Genomic DNA, 14780 nt, shown 5'->3' on the forward strand with positions numbered 1-14780 from the left:
GAATATGACAAATGTAATGTCCTGATTTGGAAGTGAAGATAATTCACCTAAATTAGCTAAATGATATAACAATAATGATAAGAATACATCAATTACTGGATGGGAGGAATTAATAGTTTATTTAGTAGGAGCACCAACATTTTAATCCTACAACATATTAAATTTACATCTTTCTGATTACCATTTCCATGATATTCAGTTACTCTCCATTAATTACTGAAACCTCCTTAGTGACACCTTCCTGGGTTCACTTAAACTTACAGTCTTTAACCACACTCCCAATCACCCTTCTATCTTTGCTTTAACTTGCCTGGTGCAAACCACAGTTGTGCTTTACTTGTCTGTTTCTTTGTATGTGTTGTCATTAAGACACCTGTCTCCATGTGAATTCTCACCAGTATTGTAATAAGGACTATGCTCAAAACATAAGAATTCTGTCATTATTTTATTTGAAATATCCCCTATGTTTATTATATTGTGGGTATGCTATTGGATTGATCATTTCTAAAAATATCTTAGATAAAAAAATTTAAAACAGTCAGGTAAACATTCTTTATAACATAGATATTAAATTATAATTATGTGTTGAGTAAGAAACACTTTAGATGTTACTTTAAAATATTGAATATTCTCTAAATATATTAGCAAAATGGGTATTTTAAAATTTACCTTAAGGAATAGACTTTTCAAAAGTGAAAAAAGGTTCTTTAAAAGGGGATGTATTTTACCACAATTCATAGAAAACATATATACACAAACTAAGCAAAAACAGTAGAATCAGATTTTTAATCTTGCTCTAATTTGTTTATCACATTACATGAATTATGACATCCTTTCTGTATCATCACATATGCATCATGGCATCATTGTTAAGAGTTTCCACCTATTTCCACCACATATTATTGATCCAGGCTCCACTGTTACACATTTGTTCATTTTCAAACAAAGCTGAGATGCAAACACCTTCATGCTCATGCTGTAATAATTCCTGATAATATACCCTGAGAGATTCTCGAAACAAACAGACTTGTTTATTGTGCTCAGGTTTCCACCATTAAGTGTCTCCAGTGAGGGGCACTTGGGGAACCTGGGACACATGGGTGCCTGCAGATCTCACCAGTGTGGGTCAGGCAGGGCCTGGGCTGAAGGGAGACTCTGAGCGTCTCAGGGAAGGGAGGCTCTGTCCTCCTGCACATGGGCTGTCATATCACAAATTGTTCTGTGATTCCATGTCTTTCCGTTTCCATCTAGACCTGATGACTGTGAACCTAAAATAATCAAAAAGGTCAGAATCTCTTCATAATTTAAAGAAAGCATTCATGCGTGAAGAATAAATTCAAGTTGTCCTGAATATTATGAGCTCCTATTAGCAGCAGCTACAAACGGGATTGTAAGGGAAAGAAGTTTCTAAGTTATTCATTAAGAATTTACATTAAAATCTCATCAAGGTATTGATTGGCTATACTTCGTTTTTTGTATTACCAATTCCAGGCACATGAAGATAATGTAAGGCAGCTGGTCTAAACAATTGCCCCCAGGCATGGGTACAGGATTGTCTTGAGTCACATACTCATCTCTGGGCCTGATCAATTTTGTATATCTCACATAGCTCAGAAAACTCTGAGATGTTTTTCTTTTCTCAGGGCACAGAGGGAATGTGTTCTGAAGGCAAATCTATCACTGTGTGCTGCCACCATGTGATTTCTGTTCACTCATACACTTGTGCTCTAGGTAATGACATGGCTGTGTCCTTTTCAGGACAAGTATTCAAGCTCAGAAATTGCACCCACAGCATATTTGCTTCTGGACATTTTCACCGAAGACCAACACAAGTGCCTCACTCCTGGATAATTCCCACTCAAAGAAAGTGAGTCTGTAGCATAAATCTGGTCCCTCCACCAGCCTGGGCTTGGAAACAGTGATAATGATCATAATCTCATTTACATGGACAGAAGAGTAAGACATAGCTCCACCAGGGCTTGTTATTTGCAGCAAAAAACAGTCCTTCCGCTATCCCTACACTATCCCTCACCCACAGATCCTTGATAGCGCCTCTGTTCTGAATATTTTCTCCACAAACCCTCTTTTTTGACTTTTCAGTGTGTCCAAGGCCACCCCTGTGGTGTTTGCACCTAGGACCTCCAGGAGTTAAAATGTCCATATGTTCAAGACCATGCTCCTAGAGCTGGCTGGGGCAACAGCAAATGCAACAGCTAAACAGGGAGGGCTTTTGCCATTCTTTTTGACTCAAGGATGTCTCTTTCTAGGATCTGGAAATCATTGCTTTCAAATTTAAATAGTGAGGAAGATGGAATTCTATCTAATAGTTTTTGTAGGAAAGTAGGAGCCTATCTTCAGCAGGCCCCTGGATCCAAGTTGCAAATTTACGTCTTGTCATGAAAACAAGAGAAGTGAATTTTTCCCTTCAACGTAGCCAATTCAAATTTTCTTTCAATATAGCCAAAACAGAGATAGCCTACCCAATTACCAGGTGAATCCAGGATGCACTACATATGACAAGTGAAGCTGTCAAGTTTTCTGTGTGAACTAATTATGGTGACTATTCTTTATTTTTGGAATCTCTCAGAGTGCTTGTGATGCACATCACATTCTGAATTAATTATGTAATACAACAGTTTTCCTGTTCTACCATGGTGGATGGTTTTACAGGTTTTCTGGGGCTGGCAATGATTTTCTTATTTATTATATTTCTGAAAAGCTGTCCAGACTTTCCAGACATGATGGAAACATATAAGGCACTCACCAGGCTTCACTCTAGAGGCGTCTTTCCCTCTGGGGCCTCCACTCGTAACACACAACTGTGCAGCAAAGTGTACACTGCCTCAAATCTGTAGGCAGAATGGTCTTTCTACCTATTTGGTATCTACGATCTCTTTTAGAATAGTTACAAAAAATTTCTACAAAAAGTAACTTCACAGGGCAGCAATTAGTCATTTCAGCTCTTCCTTCAATGCTCTTGTCAGCTCCAGAATTCAAAGTAGAGTCAGAGTACGTGGGGCCTCAAAACTCAACCAGGCCTTCACATGTGCATTGAGTAAGCCTTAGAATCTCAACTTCTCCATCCTCTTCTTCCACAAATGTTGATAGATTTGCAGAAAGCACCTGCCAATTCCCCACTCTTTAAGACCTAAATTTATAGCTTGAAATTTACATCGAGGTCCTGGGGTTCTTCAGAATGTGTTAGAGCCTTTCCATGAGGCTTTGTCTCTAGCTTCCCTCCGCTCACTGTAACACCCGAGAACACAGAGCCTGGTTGATACCACCTAGAATCTGCATATAAGATCTGGCCTCCATGTAGGATTCACAGACAGGGCCACACTTTGAACTGAGGATGTACAGAAAACTCAGGGGAGACATTTCCTGCATTGAGACAGATCAACATACATATCTTAAAGTCTCATTTTTGGAGTGGGGTTCTCTGAATTCTCCAGACCTTCTCCAGTGTTATGCTACAGTTGTGTGAGGGGCAGCTGGTATAAGGAGAATCTGGTGGCAGAATCTGTAAGTATAAGGTGCATGTTAGCACCTCAGCAGTGGGAAGGCATGGGCACAAAATGTAAACATCCATGACCACAACTATACCTGCCTGTACACTGTGTACTGGGTATTAGGGTATTCTTGTCCTTGCTCTTACTCCAGAGATAGCTGATCCTGGATAGGTAATAGCACACAGCTGATCCAGGTTCAGCTTCTTCACTAGGAAAGGTTTATTCATTATTCTCTATGGGGGCATCAGCCTAGTGTCACTAGGGACCCCCTCATCAGGACCTGGGTGTCCTTGAGACATTGGAGATGTCCTGTGCACACTGGGCTCAGGCTGAGGACAGGGTTTAATCCTGATTTTTACCTCAGAGAAAGAGGAATGAGTGATGCAGGGAATGTTTCCTCATAGAAGAAATCTCCTTGGTTTGTGCCCAGAAGAGAGTTGTTCCAGTGTCCTGTTACTTGGGCAAAGAACAAGAAGGACATCTGGAGATGCAAACTGATAGATAAATCAATTGTCTTCATTTTATCTGACCATGAGAGAACAAGATGAAGCAGTCATGGTCATTAATGTGCAGAAACTGTCAGTGTAGAACAAATGTATGAATGGCAGAATTTAGCATTTTGGGATCAGTCCCAAGAAGGGAGGTGTTCAGGGGACTTGGTCATTATTTGTGCCACTTATGTTGTATGTGCTGATGTCACCATCTGAAGGGCCATTCATGGACAGAAGAGTTGTTATGATTATTTCTATTGGTTTTACCTTGTTAAGAATAAATATTTAGTTTCTAATATAATTTTCCTAGGAAATCTTTTGTGTTTGCATTAAATATCTTGTTATTGCATGTTGTGAAATACATAAGAATAGAGTTTAAACAGTTAAAATCAAACAAGCTCTGGGAGTAAAACTTCTCTTGGACAGGCTCAAGAAAGACAATGGAAAACAAACCAGCAGCATAGAGATTAGAAGCCTTAGGCCTGCTGCCTGCCTTAGCCCTGCCCAGATCCATCCACCCTCTTATGAGCCTGATCAGGTTTGGCTGTACCCTGGGATCCCATCTCACAGAACTAGCTAGAAGAGATTAGAATTTTGGGTGGCTGCCCCTGCTGTCTTTCTAAAGCTAGTGGTCACAAGTTTTTAAAACACAAAAGCAGGTCAGTGGGAATAAAGGAATATATATTTTGGGGAGTTTTTTTCTTATTAAGACATATTTCTAGGTATATCCCATCTAGCAATCTGTTTTACATTCTTGCGTATCCAGTACTTGCTCCACAAGTTATAAAAAGTTAAACATTAACACAACAGTGAAAAATTTCTCTGAACTACACTCCAACATTTTTGGTAACACTATCTGCATTTAGGTTTTATTTTACATATTTTCTTCTTAAAATCAGTAATAGGGAAACAAAAGAGAAATAGAAAGACTGCGTCTTTCTTTTGAATCCTGCTTGGAATTTGGAAAAACTAGTATCTGACTCCCACGATACTATTATGAAGATTAACTCACACAATGTGACTTTCCCAGCCTTCCCAGGGCAGTGCTCTGTAACAGACTGGTGAGCACATGGTACCTGCTTAGTAAACGTTGCATTAGTGCACGTGTGCGCGTTGTTTTACACATGTAGGCTGACTCAGACATTGCTGTCTTCTCCAGCCTTCCAATGTAATTGTTTAATCAATCTTTTAATATAAATGACATTACATCATTGTTTCAATGGAATAAAATGTATTATATTGTTTTTTTTAAATTTGGCATAACTATAATTCTATTGAGATAATTATAGTACATGATAAGTTGTGTGTCAGATACTAATATTAAAATTCCCAAAGATATGATATTTCAGTTTTTGCTTTTAAAATAAACTTTTAAAAATAAAATAATGACTTCTAAAATAGTTTTTTTATCTGAATATGAACGAACAGATGCCTGAAGTAATTCACAGGAAAAAACCTTGGTAAAAATAAGATATCTGAAATGCTATGGTAAACTACAGATTTATAGAACATTGTCTAGGTAGGGTGTTAAGACTTATGCAATACGTCATCTTGTTACTACACAGAGAAAGAAATGGCCATGCTTCACACACTGTAGAAAATGACTAACAGGATGTTTAGGACTTTTGAATTTTTGAAGTAGTTGGGCATTTTTAAAATATAGTGCTAATTCTCTTTTATTATGTGAATTTGAATAGTTTAACAAAAGGTTTGTTTTTGTAGAGATTTGAAAAGGGGAGAGAATGCTAGAAATAACAAATGTTATCTAAATATTATGGCCTTGAAGAAAAAAATCTTTTATGTTTTTAAAAAATGCTAAATTACATAGTCTTAGGCATTAAAATGTTTGTGGAAGAATATAGCACATGTATATAGTATATAATTTGCATGAATATTCTCAATTAGGAATTCTAGGCTGCATTTTAACTGAGTCACAGTGCATGGCAACTTAGAACCTAACTTTTACAGGTTATCAAAATTTTTGCCACCAGTGCTCAATTTTGTCCTAATATATATAGAAATTTCGTGAAGCATGAGTTACAGTTTGCACAATTTTACCTCATTCCAGTGATTTTTTTTTCTTCTAACCACTTTTTTTCAAAACAGTATGTACCTACATTTGGGGTTTGTTTTGTAGGCAGTAAAAACTATCTGAAGTCATTTCCATTTATCAAAAAATAATAATTTCTTGATAACTATAGAGTAATGTTTTCTTTAAACCCAGCAGTTACTTTAACTTATATTTCATAACTTGTGTTAATATTGAGTAGTATGAATTCTCCATTGAGAAATTGAATAGCATACAACTAGTAGTGGTAAATTCTGTCAAAATAAAAATTATTCCTTTCTAAATATATATTTACATTATTTCTTGAAGCATAGTCCTAACTAGATTAAGATTTGTGTTTTAGTGTAATAGTTAGAAGTGCCTGTTTGGAATGACGGTAGGCAACTTAGGAAAAACAGAGTTGTTATGTACAGAAATGTCAATTACAGAGGGTCCACCACCACCCTCAGCTACCTGGGTTACAATCATGCTTTATTCAAAAGTTTCCAATTCCGCTGTCTTGTTTCATAACTTTTTTAGCACAGAGATGTTTATTTTTGAGATAATCTGCTTTATCAGTCTTTTTCAATGATATTTTTTAATTTTTATGTACATTCTAAGAAGAGCTTTCATTCTCCATGCAAATGAATGTACTGTCTTATTGTTGGCTAATAATCCTAAGTAGAGATTTTTTTACATGTTCTTTTTGATCATCTGAAATATTTGAGTCAATAATCTTAATCCTATTGGATATTTTCTGAATGGATACCCTAGTCTCTGGATATTATTTATATAATACCCCACCTTTTATTAAACATTTAAAAGGCATCTTTTTTCACGCACTCTCATTTATTTCAAATGCAACCTTTCTCACACATCCTGTGGATATATAGATAAGAAATACATAGAGATATTATATAAATACATAAAGGTATCTATTTATATAGATACCTGTTTAGACAATGCTGTTTTCACAATAATAAATAATCACTTTTTTATCTCTTAAAGTAATTAAATATAAAAACAGATTTTACATCTTTAATTATATTTGCATTTCAATAGTGCAATACATATACACATAAAATTATGGATTTAATTTAATACTATTTGATAAGAACTCGAGTATCTATTTTGACACATGAGATTTACTTCAAGTTGTCTTTTGTTGACTTTGACCAGTTTCTATTTTAGGTAACAATACATGATAAAAGCACATTTGAAGCTTTCTATATTTTTATCTTTTGCATCAGCTTCTAAAATCTATAAATGAGTTCATTTTGAATGTTAGTAAAAATAGAATACACTCCGCTAAGGACAGCCCATTAGTATGCCACACTTTAACGTCAGGAAAACAAAACTTTAGTCTGTGTGGTCATATTACCAATGATACATAGTTATTTTCATTCATTTTAATTTGTTTTCAATTTTAGGGTTTGCCTTTTAGTTTACATTTTTAACATGCACAGCATTGAAATGTTTATATCTTACACTTAAAGCATTATCAATATTCATTTTTCTCCACATTTGCTTTACTACACAATGTGCCATGACCATCCCACAGGCACACAGAGATCTGTCTTCTTCATTTTCACTGCTACCTCAGTGTTGTAATTAAAGTGTGCCTTAGGATTATTAAACCTGTGTCCTATTAATGGACGTTAGGTCCATTAATGGACAAATCCACTTGGGATAAACTTGAAAATAGTTGTTTTATATTTGTCATGCTCTCATTTCATTGTAGATTCCTAGAAGTGATAGTCCAGAATCCCAGGTTATTTCCCAGGCATTTTGTACATTTTCTCTACATTGATTATATAATATTGGCCTCCCAGCAGAAATGAAGAAAAGAAGAGGAAAGAAGAAGGAGAAGGAGAATGCAAATACCTAGAACTACTACTGCAAAATGATATAGTAACTTAGGAAAACAGTTTTGCAGTTTCTTGTAAAGTTAAACTTATCATCTGACTAAAATATCTCAGTCCTAAGTATTGACTAAAGCAAATTGAAAACTAAAGTTTATACAAAAACCTTTTTTGTGGATGTTCATATTCACTTTATTTATAATTGCTAAAAAAACTGGAATTAAACCAGATGGTTTTCAACAGGGAAATAAATGAACAAACAGTGGTGCATCCATACAATAGAATTCTAGTTGTCAACAAAAATGAACAAACTACCAGTCCACACCACAACATGAATGAATCTTAAGTGCATCTGTCTAAATGAAGGAAGTCAGATCCAAAAGGCCAAATATTATATAATTCTATTGATATGGAATTGTAAAAAAAAACAGCAAACATATAAGGATGAAAAATAATCAGAGTTGCCAAATAATGGGCTGAGGGAAGCAGCTTTTTACAAAGAACAGCAAAAAAGAATTTTTGGGGTGAGGAAACAGTTCCCTATGATACCGTGGAGAAGAATGTGTGAGTCTATAAAGTTGCCAAAACCCATTAAACTGTATACTTCAAAGAGTACGTCTTATCTATGTAAAATTTAAAAACCCAGAACATTGGGGAATTCAGATGGAAAGCATAAGAGAAATAAGTCTTACTGTTCTACAAATGTATGACCTAACCCCATGGAAAAGGGTGGGAATGAAAGGTCCTGACCCAAGTAATTTTGGAAAACAGTGTTTTGATTGAATAATTTAAGATTCAAGAACTGTACATAAACACTTTATGTATGTGTGCATTTATATATTTATTAGAGAGAGGGTCTCACTTTATGGCCCAGGCTAGAATGCAGTGGTCTGATTATACCTCACTGTAGCCTTAAACTCCTGACTCAAGCAATCTTCCTGTCTCAGCCTCCCAAGTTGCTTGGACTACAGGTGTGTGTCGCCATACCCAGCTACTTTTAAAATGGTTTTTAGAGACAGGATATCCATATTTTGCCCAGGCTGGTCTAGAACTCCTGGCCTTAAGGGATCCTCCTGCAGCCTCCTAATTTTCTGGAATTAGAGGCATGAGCCATTATATCCAGAAAACACTCTTTTTCAGTTGGTAAATTTGTTTTCTACAAGTGTATATATTAGCAATTCTATAACTACTTTACATGTTAGCATATATAGTGCAGATAATTACCTCTCATTTCTCACTCTAGTGGGACAAAGTTATAAATCAATGAAGGAAGAATGCTAGAATAAATTCTGTGGTGCTAGACTGGAGTAAGGAATATCAGAATGAACCTGTATCTAGTGTAATATATTCATTGAGATAGATAGTTACAGTGAGAGAGAGAGAGAGACAGAGAGGTAGGTAGGTAGATAGATGATAGGTACGTAGATAGGTAGACAGAAAGGTAGAATGTAGGCATACATCAGTTTATATTTATACATATATTTTCAAACTCTGCTGAGAAGGCTCAGAAGTTTTGACACCCCAGAACCAATGAAAACACCTCATTCTCAGATCTTGGTTTCTAAATACCATTTTTCAGGTCTGCCACAGTGGCTCACATGTGTAATCCCAGCAATTTTGTAGGCCAAGGTGGGAGGATCACCTGAGGCCAGGAGTTTGAGACCAGGCTTAGCAACATAGCAAGACCCTATCTCTATGTAAATAAACAAAAGACAAATTAGACATGTGTGATGAAATATGCCTATAATGCCAACTACTTGGGAGACTGAGACAAGATTTCTTGAGCCCAGGTGTTTGAGGTTGCAGTGAGCTCTAATGATGCTACTGCACTCTAGCCTGGGCGACAGCGTGAGACTGTATCTAAATAATTAATAAATAAGTAAAATAAATACCATTCTTCAACAAGATGAACCAGGGCTTCTTTTAAAAGTAGATGATTCTAGAGCTGGAGATCAAACATATGAGTTGAACCTAGAGTAGCTTGTAAAGCCAGAAAGCAAAAAGGTGCTTTAAAAGATACAAGTCACAGACCTGTCACAGGAGGTAAAAGAAATTGTTCTGTAGCAAGGATTTTTTTTTTTTTTTTTTTTTGAGACAGAGTCTCACTCTGTTGCCCAGGCTAGAGTGAGTGCCGTGGCGTCAGTCTAGCTCACAGCAACCTCAAACTCCTGGGCTTAAGCGATCCTACTGCCTCAGCCTCCCGAGTAGCTGGGACTACAGGCATGCGCCACCATGCCCGGCTAATTTTTTGTATATATATATTTTAGTTGTCCATATAATTTCTTTCTATTTTTAGTAGAGACGGGGTCTCACTCTTGCTCAGGCTGGTCTCGAACTCCTGACCTCGAGCGATCCACCCGCCTCGGCCTCCCAGAGTGCTAGGATTACAGGCGTGAGCCACCGCGCCTGGCCTGTAGCAAGGATTTTGTATTTTTTTATTTACTAAAGTTTTACAGTATTAAATCTAAGTATATTGTGATATGTTAAAGATGAATATTTTAATCCCTACATCAATCCCTAAAAAAATTCAGAGGCATCACTTACGTGCTAATAAAGAAATCACATTGAATATAAAAAAGTATTTGTAAAAGAATATTTGTAGACATTTTAGTCATAATAGCACAAATCAGGAAACAATCCAAATGCCCATCAATAGGAAAACGGAGGAACAAATTGTAGAGCATTCATACAACAGAGTAGTACTCAGCAATAGAAAGGAATAAACTATGGAAGCACAGACCCAGGACGAATCTCATAAACCTGCCATATGAGACGAGCTGGACATAAAATACCTATTGTATGATTTCAGTTAAAATGAACCTACAGCGAAAAAGTCAGCACAGACACAGCCTCTGGGATAAGAGAAAATTTCCTGGGAAGGAACACAAGGGATATTTCTAGGATGATAAAAATATTATATTCTTAAAATGGGTGAAAGATTTTATGGATGTGTTCACTAAAAACGTACAGTTAAGATTTGTGCCTTTCAATGTGTGTATATCTTACTCACTAGTAAGAAAAAAATAGTGAAGGGGGTGGAAAAAGGGTCGAAGTACAGAAGAACGAACAAATGCCACAGGATTAGTAGTTGTTGAAGCTGGGTGACCGGTCAATTATTCTATTTTGTTTATTTTGTATATGTGTAAATGTTCTGTAATAAAACACTTGTATGAAAAGACAAAATTGACCTACAATATTAGTTCTTAAGATCTTGGTTACTTTTGGGTAGGTGGGAGGGAGAAAGTGATTGTTGGGGTACCTGAATGAGACTGGTTCTATTTCTTGGTTACAGGAGTGTATTTGTTTTACATTAATTTATCAAGCCTTAAATGGATGCTTTGTGCATTTAATTGTTTTACATAAATAAAAGATGTAAACATTATATATTTCTACAAAAATCCTAACTCAGTATCTCAGAATAATGGCAGCATTTTTAAAGTGGAATATGTTCACTCAGGGCATCATCAGATAGATTTTAATATTCTGAAGTATCTCTTAATGCCCTAATTCTTTTTTTTTTTTTTTTTTTTTTTGACAGAGTCTCGCTCTGTTACCCGGGCTAGAGTGCCGTGGCGTCAGCCTAGCTCACAGCAACCTCAAACTCCCGGGCTCAAGCGATCCTCCTGCCTCAGCCTCCCCAGTAGCTGGGACTACAGGCATGCGCCACCCTGCCCGGCTATTTTTTTCTATATATATTTTTAGTTGGCCAGATAATTTCTCTCTATTTTTAGTAGAGACGGGGGTCTCGCTCTTGCTCAGGCTGGTCTCGAACTCCTGACCTCGAGCGATCCGCCCGCCTCGGCCTCCCAGAGTGCTAGGATTACAGGCGTGAGCCACTGCGCCCGGCCATTAATGCCCTAATTCTTGATGACTCTGTAGGTCTTTCCATTTTTTGTCTCAATTTGGCAAGTATCATACTATTAATTTTTGGGCAATATATTTTCAGCAAAGCCCTCCCCCGACAATGATGCTCATTGAAGCTGAGGCACGTAGCACAGTGTCCTGAACCTGCTGTGTAGTCAGTGCACATGGAATTAAGTTGAGTGAGAAATAAAACCAGGAGCAGAGGTCTGTTCTGCAAAATATAGTAAGTAGGTAATGCAGGTAAGCATGAAAGGCCACAACTCATCAGCAACCAGTTTTACATTCATTTGAGAAAACATTTGCAATTTGCTGATCAAAAGATACTGGTTCAAATCAGTATATTTTTTGCTTGACCATACACAGTGATCACCTGGAGAGGTTTAAACGACACCGTTGCCTGGGTCACAGTTGAGGAATTCTGATTTATTTGGTCTGTTCCAACTTGGATTTGAGAGAGGTTAAAAGGTCTCCCCACCCAGGTGATTCTCATGTGCAGCCAGGAGTGACAACCACTGGTTCAGAGCAAAGGATGCATTAGCTGTGCTTGATTGCCTTGTGGACTGTGCAGATTTTCCCCATGGCCAGTCCTGAGTTTGGGGTCCTGACAAACAGATTTGCCCTCTTAAAAATCAAAGGATGCCTTCCAAATGTGCTCAGCTGTTTGGCTCTATTACAGCAGGAGGAAATATCTTCTCAGCAGATCTATCTTTATAGCACTTGGTTTCAGAGCAAGAGTTTGTTTCAGACACAGCAGTTTGGTTTAGTCTTTGATGAAAACCATGAATAGCCTACAAATACCAGAAACAGATGAAAAAATTGCACACATATCAAGTGAATTATATGTGTTTTCAAATTTCTCCTAAGGTGAGAAATGAGTACCATGCTGTTGGGCCTTGATTTTCTAAAGTCATTGCTCAGCCATTTCCCCAAATTATTCCTGGTCCTTCCAGCACACTTCAGAAGCATTCTGTGGAGGGGATTATTCTCAGTGGTGAAGACTACTAGAAGAACAACATTCTCAAAGGAATCCTGCTTCTATTGCAGAAGAGTCACTCTCCAGAACCTCAAAGGCCTAGGGTTCTGCATGAATAGTGTGGCCTCTATAGGTAGATGCACATGAGCTTTGTAGTCAGGCAGAGTTGATCCTGATTCCCAGCCCAGCTGCTTAGTACTTCCTTGAATGTTAAGAGTTATGTAAATCTTGTCAAGAAAATGCATTATGATACTCACTGCAGAAATGGCAGCAATTCATCCATCCCTGAATCCATACCCTTTGCAATGAGCCTTTACAGCTTCTCCCATTGAAATATGGAATCTGTTTCTCAAACTTTGGATCTGGCCTGACTTCATTATCTCTGGCCACTTGAAAGCTGTCAATATGACAGTGTGCTACTTTTGGGTCTAGGTTCAAAAGGTCTTGAATGCTTCAGATTTTGTTTTAGAACCCTACCCTCTGCATGAGAACAAGCTTATGGAAGCCTCCTGAGATACTGTGACAGCCAGCTCAGCCTCAGGAGCCAATGAATCAACCAGTGGCTGACCACACATTCTTAAAGGAGCCCAGCTAAGCCCAGAAGAATGACCCAGCTGAGCCCAGCCTAAATTGCTGACCAGCTCAACCAAGAGCTAATGAGTTTTGAGGTGGTTTTTTATGCAGCAATCCCTAACTAATATATACACCTGGTACAGACAGGATGCCAGAATTCCACGACAGGTTGATTACAAGTTACCTGAAAAATAGTAGATTTCCTTTTACTCTTATTTAAAGTTGGATTTCTTGTTATTAATAGATAGTGTTGAGTTATATGTTAATAGAAATGCATGTAGACATGTGTGCATGCATTAGTGCTTAAACTGACATAGTTCCCCACACAACAGGAAGAAATATATACACACAGCCGGACCATTAGGGTCAAGGCCAAATTGCAAAATAACAGGTTTTCTTTTCATCTGTTTCCTCCACATTTAACTGTGGAGATCAAGATTGTAGATGTATCTGAAGACCTGGGGTTCCTTCCTTCTGGGATCCTATCATCTCTGTTTGATCTCTGGACAGGGAATGGGTCCCCAGCAAGCAGTGGTCAGCAGTGGTCTACCTGTGGACATTTCCTGCCTGCTGCCCCATGTTCTATCTAGGGTTACCTTCTCTCCCACTCTTGAGCCTAAGGAGAGATGTTGCTAGAAAGGGACGATTTCCTCACCTCTCACAGAAAAGGAGGTTCAGGCCCTTCACCTCCCCGAGGTCATAGAAGTCAGAGCTGTACTTCAATGTGGCCAACATTGGCCACGTGGGGTTGCTGAGAACCTAAGATAGGCTGGTCTGAACTGAGATGTGCTGGAAGCTTACAATGCGATCTTTGAAGACTTACTATAAAAATACTTTTTAATAATTTTATATTGATCACATACTAAAATGGCAATATTTTAGATATATTAAGTAAATTGTTACAATGTCACCTTTTTTCCTTTTATTTTATGTATCTAATGGAAATTCTAAAAGGAAACGTGTGCCTCATATTTTATTTCTATCAATTTGTTGCTGTAGAGGATTGTCACTCTTTCAAAGCTCAGACTGTCTCCTCAAAAAAAAACCCAGAGGCCAGAAAGGTTAGGAAATGTGAAATTTAAAAATAATTTTTATTAAATTTTTCCATTTCTGAATAACACATTTTAAATAAATGAGCATAATCTTATGTATAAGATTAAATGCAAATGACTCCTGGGCAAGGACATGTCACAGTTCTGGAAGAAATACTTGCATGAAAATGGCAGCCGTTAAGAACCGGTAATTGTGGGGCCGGAAGTGGTGCCTTGGGACTATAATCCTAGCACTCTCAGAGGCTGATGCGGGTGGATCTTTTGAGCTCAGGAGTTGGAGACCAGCACAAGCAAGAGCGAGACCGGTCTCTACTAAAAACAGAAAGAAATTAGCAGGACAAATGAAAATATATAGAAAAATTAGCCAGGCATGGTGGCACATGCCGGCACTCCCAGCTACTCAGGAGGG

This window comes from Eulemur rufifrons, chromosome 28 (genome assembly GCF_041146395.1).
Source record: "Eulemur rufifrons isolate Redbay chromosome 28, OSU_ERuf_1, whole genome shotgun sequence".
Taxonomy (NCBI): Eukaryota; Metazoa; Chordata; class Mammalia; order Primates; family Lemuridae; genus Eulemur; species Eulemur rufifrons.